A 9,589-nucleotide genomic window follows, 5' to 3' on the forward strand; every position below is an offset into this window, starting at 1 on the left:
AGGTCAATTGTCAACCTTTAAGAACGGTGGTGGATGTCATGTTCATTTATAGTTTGGTGCTCAATATTTCACAGAGGGACAGATATGCCAGACAAAATGTATGTTCTTCAGTAGCGTTTGATGAAGTAAAAAAAAAAAAATTAACTCTAGCCTTGTATTGTGCTGTACACAGGTCCTGTACACCACAGGAGGCTGCTGAGGGGAGGACGGCTCATAATAATGGCTGGAATGGAGTGAATGGAATGGTATCAAACTCATGAAAACCATTGATGTGTTCGATACCATTCCATTTATTCCATTCCAGCCGTTACTATGAGCCGTCCTCCCCAATTAAGGTGCCACCGGCCGCCTATGCTGTACACATAGCATTATTTACCACCATTATTCTCTCCTCTCCTCTCCTCTCCTCTCCTCTCCTCTCCTCTCCTCTCCTCTCCTCTCCTCTCCTCTCCTCTCCTCTCCTCTCCTCTCCTCTCCTCTCCTCTCCTCTCCTCTCCTCTCCTCTCCTCTCCTCTCCTCTCCTCTCCTCTCCTCTCCTCTCCTCTCTCTTGTCATCAGTACATTCCAGTGGTCAGGGGGAACTAAAGCCCTGAGATGACATGGCAGATACATTAACCCTTCACCTGCTGTTAACAGCTACTTGGCTGGACGCAGGGCCCACATTCCACTGCGTGGGCAGAGATGAAGCCTTAACACACGCTAACATAGATACCAGGAGATAACACAATTATGGGGCTTGTTGGACAGAATAGGTTTATGTGTATATCTGTGAAAAATAATTTTTATTGACTATAAGGGACACATTACATGCATTATAATATAATGGTATTAGTGGTATTCATTTGGTTCAAGGTTGGGCGATGTGATGTGCTTTGCCATAACAACATACAGTACGTTTCAATACAATAAAACTTTATCTATGGACATGTGCTTGACAGGGACGCGACTGCTTGCCTGCACATGGTGAATGAGTGCACATGGTGCATGAAAGGGCTTGTGGGGGAAATGGGACCCATTTCCTATAGGTTGGTCCCAGAAAGGAAAGCCACCAAGGTCAGAGCCGGCCAGCCTGAAAGCCAGAGTCAATATTTATGGATAGTGAACATGTGGCACGCTCCTCTACCCACTAATTAAGGCAACAAGTCCACCTCCAGATTATACGGCCACTCAGAGATCACAGGAGGGGATGAAGCGACGCTAACAGCACTTCCAAGTAACAGTAATTCATACGCACACTCATTGCAGAAGCTGAGGATAAAACACTTTGAATGGTCCATTAAACCCCAGTTGCCAGGACCCGGAAGTCTATAACATTTAAGATGAAAGTACACAATAAACCGTTTATCTATAGTGCTCATCTCAAACTTTAACAACAATAATGGTAGATAGTGTAAACACATGCTCCATTTAGTCGAGGGACTGTGATGAGAGACAGACAACCACTTCCATTTTAGAGAGGGAGAGAGATGGAGATGAAGAGACAGAGTGAGAGAGAGAGAGAGAGAGAGAGAGAGAGAGAGAGAGAGAGAGAGAGAGAGAGAGAGAGAGAGAGAGAGAGAGAGAGATGAAGAGAGAGAGAGACAGAGAGACAGAGAGACAGAGAGACAGAGAGAGAGATGAAGAGAGAGAGAGAGAGAGAGAGAGAGAGAGAGAGAGAGAGAGAGAGAGAAGTAAATACAGGGACCTGCCCTTTGAATCAAACTCCTCTCATAAAGACACCACGCGTCACTGAATTATACCTCTGCATGATTAGAGAGCTGGGGCTACATAAACAGCCAGCGTCAAGATTGATATATTTACCGCCTAAGCACAAACAGCTGTTTATAGACGCTGAGGCCTGGAGGAAGGAAAACCCTTAAGCTATCTATCTATACATAACATAGAGCGGCACAGCTTTTAAACCGTCAACCGTTAATGTGAAGTTAAATTGCCATGTAGAGGTAAACATTGCTATTGATCAACTGGATTTTAATTGGGTCTAATATAGCTAAAACATGTTGTTGGTAGTGAGGCACATTCACTAATGACAGCATATGGTAATATTAGATAACCTACAGTATATGATCATTTGATGATAATCTATCTGTCAGTGCTTATGAAGGTGCTATGAAGGTTTACTTGAAGGAACTTCTGTCAGAGTAGATTTATTTTAATTTTATATGTCTGATTACATATAGAAGTATTTTGACCTATCATATCTCTCATTTCCCCTGACATTAGCCACAAAAAGTAATAACGGTATTGAATGTTTGACAAAACCATTTCAAACCCAGTAAATTGGATTGCGTCCTTACAGGAGGGTATGACGACGACACAATTGATGTTGGTGTCTCTCTCTTTGTGTAGGCGTGCTGCTCACAAAGGTTGGTTTTAAGTGTAGAGCAGAGAGGATACACAACGCTAAAGATCACATGTCAAACAGACTGAGGCTAATTCATGTGGAGAGGTAGTGTTGTTTAAAGATAAAGGTACACAATTTATTTTTCCCAATTACCAAATAAGGAACAGATAGATAATGACATGTTAGCTCCCTGCACTCATAAAGACATCAAGGGTTTTCACTGGAAAAAATAGTTATATTTAGCCTAGGGGCTATTTAAAAACGGCTAAAAGTGTACTTTCATTTTGAATGTTTGTACTTTTATTCCTAATTTGCCGAATAGCCACATGACTATTTCCCTTTAATTTGAAATAATTGGCACATAATTATTGAGACATAATTTTACAAGCTCAATTCCAACAAACAAGACAAATTGACTCAATTTATTCAAGGCATCTCTTGGTTAATAAATATAGATGTCAGATTGTACAGAATCAAAGTCAGAAGTGACACACATTCATTATCACATTGACAAGTTCAGTCTTAGGCCACTCTGAAACAGACGGAGGGAGCAGAGACGTTCGTTGTGTGTGTGTGTGTGTGTGTGTGTGTGTGTGTGTGTGTGTGTGTGTGTGTGTCTGGGGGAGAGCTATAGGGAGGACAAGATTGTGTCTTGGCATCCCCACAGCAGTGACATTAAAGCTGTGTGGTTTTACGATAATAATAATCTTCAGAGCAGCTGTCTAAACATTTAACTTACATCAACTCCAAGGGCATGCAGTATGTATCTTTAACTTCTTTAACTATGTACTATCTGATGCAACTCTGTGCACATATATTTCCTCTCGTATTTTTGTTACTTTCTCCATAACATAACCCACTGGGCACACCAGGTCATTTCAACGTGGACATTTTGGTAGCATTTGGTTGAGATGTTGATCAATGAGATTTTCAACATTTATTCGCCCAATCAAAAAAGACAGCCACAAGTTTGTTGAATTCCCAATGTGTTCTCACTACACTTTCAACCACCGAAAAGCACAACCAAATTCCAATGGAAAAACCATGTCTGATTTTTGGTTTAGTTGTCATCTAAATGTGTTATCACTGCGTCTTCAACCACTTAAAAGCATAACAAAGTTCAAATGGGAATACAATGTCAGATATTTTGTATTTATACAACAACTTAAAGGGAGACTTTGGGAATTTGGCAATCCGGCCCTTTATCTACTTCCCCAGAGTCAGATGAACTCATGGATACCATTTTTATGTCTCTGTGTGCAGTTTGAAGGAAGTTGCTAACTATTGCTAGTGCATGAGCTAACTAGCGATAGCGCAATGACTGGAAATCTATGGGTATCTGTTAGCATGCTAGTTAGCATTGGCTCATGAAACTACTTCTAACTTCTTTTATGTTGGACACAGAGACATAAAAATGGTATCCACGAGTTAATCTGACTCTCAAAGTATCCCTTTAATGTGTTATCACTGTGTTTCATCTAATGGCACAACCAAATGACCTGAATTTGCCTGTTGAGATTACATTAACAGCACATAGTGCAAGTGATCAATGCTGTTTTGCACAGATTATTACAGCAATTGTGAAGATCTCCACAGACCTGTGACCTTTGCATGCTATCTTGCACATGCACACTTTCTATGATTACATAAGAAGACATTCATAGTTACAGTAGGTTAACCTCAAAATGTGGCCATGGATGTGTTACTCATTTTAAGGTTAAATAAATACTTTTAGATTAGTTTGTAAAATAGCCTTAACTTTTGACAACTTTTGACAACGCAACCAAATATCAACATTTAAAGGATGTCTAATGCTTGGATAGTTTAATCTGAGCCACTGGCCTAATGCTATTCTTTAACATTTTGGGGGGGTTTAGTTGGAGACGTGAATCCAATTTATAATTTGTTAACTTGTCGACAAGTTAATAAGCTATTTACTGTATTGCAAAAGTGATATTGAATCATGTTTGTTATCAACAAATTCCAGTTTGTCTACAAATTAATAATTGATATGTTGGATTCACGTCTCCATCTCAACCAACAATCTAAGTTAAAGGATAGGACTAAATCTGATCTAATCAAACTTAAATAAAGTCTGATTTGATTTAGTCCTATTCTTTAACTTAGATTTTTGGTTGAGATGGAGACGTGAATCCAACGTATGAATGATTAACTTTAAGTTTAAATGTGAAATCCACCAAAGCTTGAAACCCTAGGTCTATATGTATTGTCAATTTTTAGTTGAACCCTGGGTTGAATTGAAACAAAAGCTGTTGATAACTTTGCAAATGGTATATAGGCCTAAATAGTATCATTGATGTTATATGACTTATAAGTATGGTTACATTTCATTTGCTCTGTTAGATCTACCCTTTGGAATGACTTTGAAAGCAACAGTGAATATATTTATTATTATATTATTAAGAGGACTCTCAATAATCATTCTCACGATAGCATTTAGGTAGTAGTCAGTGACAAATATAAAAGATAAGCAGGACTGGGCTTGGTTAAAACACTGGATGGGAGACCAAATTAAAAGCTGTATATCAAGGAGTTGCTGCCCAGCCTATTGTATTTTTGGGGGACAGTGGATATAACGTTGAAGATCTGACGTTGTTTCAAAGGAACAAATTCAACATATTTTATACAAGGTTTGTCTATGTTGACAATTGATTACAATGATTACATAATCCTGTGGTTGAAATTTCACCCTCAAAACAACAGCTTTTACGTTTACTACTTTTTTCAAATCCAATGTATTTTCCACGTAGATTGCACGTCACAATACGTTGACAAATTACATTGAAACAATGTTGAGTCAACCAGTTTGTGCCCAGTGGGAAATGTCAAAATCTTCTCTATACTGTTGTTGTAAAATTATGACATAACCTCTGCAATATTTTTTTTACTTTTATGAAACAAACTTGTTTTGCTCGATAGATATGTTTATGGCATTGACCTGCTGCAAGCATGGTTCAAAGGATAGGCCTAATACCAGTTTCAGAATATACCATACAAACAGCAATAAGTCTTCAGTACTTTTAGGGGAAATTGTATATTTCAGCGATTAGGGCATTTCAACAGCCAATAAAGTCGTAGAAACTTTGTTAATGGTTCCTCACAATACAAGACGTTTCCTTTAACCGTTTGTCTTCATTCGTGGCAGTTCGGCTAAATATTGATGTCCCTAAACTGCTCTGGAATGCCATTTAATTGGCTGTTTCCTTTGTTTACCCTATTTAATATGGTTAAGGGGTGCGCTTAGCGTAATGAATAATTAGGTGGATAAAACGAATGTGTCCTTCAATTAAAACTAGTGGCTTTAAGAAAATCAAATGAAGGTTAATACCCGTTGTAGGCCCCACGTCTGTAATTCAAAGTTCTCTCATCACATGCCAGATTACCATTATGTGCCATTTGTATCAGAATAAACAAAGTGCAGCTGGTTCAGATTCCCTACATGGATAAAATGGAACAGCAGCAATGTGGAGGGAATGGAAACACTGCCCTGATGCTTAACACAGTGAGACTAACAGAAGGACAACATGTCCCTGATCTATGCCTAGTGGTGTAGAGTTGACACAACCATTCTCTTAACAACTTGTATATGTTTTTTTAAGGCATTCTCATAAAGTTGAACCAGGCAGTGGAAACTACATTGGTTAAGTAAAGACCATGATTACTTTAAAGGTTTTAGTATTGAAGTAAAATTCTGTATGTGTTTTATCAATTACATTCACCACAGCCTACGCTATTAGGCAACTGTGTACAAACAAATACAGCAGCCATATCGTAAAGGTTGTGTTGTTTCGGCTTTGGGTCACATAGAGTTGTTTGAGTTGGACAGACTGTCAGAGAGTGTTGTACCGCAGTAGTTTCCTTGTTCTTCACATGTCTTTCACAGTGTTAAGCAGAGCAGCTAGTGTAATCTATGGGTAAGAATGACTGAAACTCTCAGATCTCTGAATGCATCTTATTACACGCCTTGTCGTTCCACAACTGCACTTTTGATCTTTTCAAATCAAACCACCCATCGCATATTGTGGAGGCTTGCCATGGCACTACAAATAGACATAAGTTGGTGCTCTTCCAAAATACACAAAAACATACATACACAGATACATAAGGAGTCAATGGCTCAGCCTGGTCTCATAGACTAGACATAACATAGTAAATGTAAATCAAGGACACTCAAATTAGTATGATATGTTACGTTTGGTATGGTTACATAAGACAGAAGACAGAAGGTTACTTAAGGCAAAAATGAAAGTAGGGTGGTTGGTCGGGGTAGATGGGGTAGTGTATAACGCGAAAGTCTAGCAACCCAAAGTTTGCGTGTTCGAATCTCATCACAGACAACTTTAGGATTTTATCTAATAAGCAACTTTGCAACTACTTACTACTTTTTAGCTACTTTGCAACTAGATCGCATGTTAGCTAACCCTTCCATTAACCTTAACCCTTAACCCTTAACCTAACTCCTAACCCTAACCTTAACCCTAACCCTAACCCCTAGCCTAGCTAACGTTAGCCACCTAGCTAATGTTAGCATTAGCCACCTAGCCACCTAGCCACCTAGCTAACATTAGCCACAACAAATTGGAATTCATAACATATCATACATTTAGCAAATTCGTAACATATTGTATGAGTTGCAATTCATAACATATTGTACGAAATGCAATTCGTAACATATCATATGAATTGCAATTTGTAACATATCATACGAATTGTAATTCGTAACATATCACTCGAAACGGATGATGGACATCCACAAATTAATACATAGGCCTACCTACCATAAGAAGCATAACATATCATACTAATTGGAGTGTCCCGGATTTACATTTATTATGTTACGTCTACCCCTGAGTCCAGTTTAAAATAAGAACTATTTTTCTGTAGGGTTATTTCACATCCGACTGTGATTTATCAGTGATTATTTGGCCTGTGTGTGGTTGGGGGACGAGGAAAAGACCACTTGCTCTATTTATGCATGGATCATTGAGAAACATTGGGACCCTTGTCAGTATGTCCAGATCTTACCCAAGAATGAAACATGTTATTTTCCTAACCTGGCTAAATAATTACATTACCTAAGACTCTATAAAGTGGAACAAACAGTAGCATAGAGACCCTGGTTTCTTCTTATGTGCCTTGATTGACAGATTGGCTTTCATCAGAGTGCCCAGCCAATGAACTTATATGGTCATTTTGCTACGCTAAGAATACTAAATTGATCCTCATATGCGGAACATCTGGTGAAACACCCAAGTGTTTTAGTATTTCCTCCTAATTAATTTCATATGTACATGACAAGAGCGGAGCGGCCTCCCAGAACCGACGCATAAAGCCAGCTTTGTTCCCCCCTCCGTTAGAAAAGTCGTCTGTGGCTCCTCGCTTGTTAAACCACGATAGCGCTTTGACGCTCCCATCCATGCTGAAAACTCTGTTTCTAAGAGAAAAGTCACAACTAAGGGTTTATGTTTAGATTTGGACAGTTGGATTGTTCGGTGACTTGTTTAGCCAGAGGGGCATGACAGAGCCCTAAGGTGAAGGAGTAGAGATCTTGCTCACAGACTACAGCAGGGACACAGTGTAAAGTGAGCGCTAAGCCGTCAAGCTTTGCCACAATGCAGAAGTTTGTGTGAGTTATGGACTTGGCTACTGTAAGTATTTAGGGTGTGATACAACACCCTATGTATCAGAAGTTTGTGTGAGTTATGGACTTGGCTACTGTAAGTATTTAGGGTGTGATACAACACCCTATGTATCAGAAGTTTGTGTGAGTTATGGACTTGGCTACTGTAAGTATTTAGGCTGTGATACAACACCCTATGTATCAGAAGTTGGAAGGGCATGGCAGAGTAATGGCACACGTGAGATTTAGCTTCTGTTAAACTTTTTTTTATTTTCTTCTGTTGATGAAAGGCACCACATAACAAGTACTACAGTGCCTTCAGAAAGTATTCATACCCCTTGACTTATTCCACATTATGTTCTGTTACAGCCTGAATTTAAAATTGATTAAATCGATTTTTTTCTCAACCATCTACACACAATACAACATTTAGCAAATGTGTTGAAAATGAAATACAGAAATATCTCATTTACATAAGTATTCACACCCCTGAGTCAATACATGTTAGAATCACCTTTGTCAGCAATTACAGCTGTGAGTCTTTCTGGGTAAGTCTCCATGAGCTTTAAATCCATTTTAAATGCAGGAAAATGTACAACAAATTGTGGAAAAAGTAAAGGGGTGTGAATACTGAGACTTAGATCCAACCATTTTAGTCATCTAAGGTTTCACTCCCCACTGGCCAAAAACTGGTTGAAACAACGTTGTTTCCACGTCATTTCAACAAAAAAATGCAACGTGATGACGTTGAATCAATTTGGAAAACATATTGGATTTGCAAAAAGTCATCAACGTAAGGGAATTTGGTATTTTTTTCACTCAACTTTCAACCACATTTTTTTGTTGAATTCACCTTGAATTCAAGTTAGTTGACAACTCAACCAAATATAAATCAAAACTACGTTTCGTATGGTTGAACCGACGTCTGTGCCCAGTGGGTCAGGCCCACTGACCTCGATTGATTATAAAGTTTCATTGTAGAAGCTTTGAGACAAAACAGCTCCTGTTATTACCTGTCTAGTTGACAACTCAGTGATGTTCCCAGAACGACATGGCGTCTTCAGATGAAAGTTGGGCCTCGATCAGATGAATCATTAAAGAGCGATATGTCTCCCACCTCCTTATTGTTGTTACACAATCATCCTGCCGCCACTAGATCGAAGCCAGCGAGGGCTCTGTTGGGATAAGGTGTCTGGGACCACCTGGACGAATGTAACTTTTGTTTACCAAACCACACGTTGCACACCTGTAGTTTTTTTTTTTTTATATACACTGCTCAAAAAAATAAAGGGAACACTTAAACAACACAATGTAACTCCAAGTCAATCACACTTCTGTGAAATCAAACTGTCCACTTAGGAAGCAACACTGATTGACAATACATTTCACATGCTGTTGTGCAAATGGAATAGACAACAGGTGGAAATTATAGGCAATTAGCAAGACACCCCCCAATAAAGGACTGGTTTTGCAGGTGGTGACCACAGACCACTTCTCAGTTCCTATGCTTCCTGGCTGATGTTTTGGTCACTTTTGAATGCTGGCGGTGCTTTCACTCTAGTGGTAGCATGAGACGGAGTCTACAACCTACACAAGTGGCTCAGGTA

The sequence above is a fragment of the Coregonus lavaretus genome (assembly GCF_964263955.1).
Source record: "Coregonus lavaretus genome assembly, chromosome: 31".
In the NCBI taxonomy this organism is placed as follows: Eukaryota; Metazoa; Chordata; class Actinopteri; order Salmoniformes; family Salmonidae; genus Coregonus; species Coregonus lavaretus.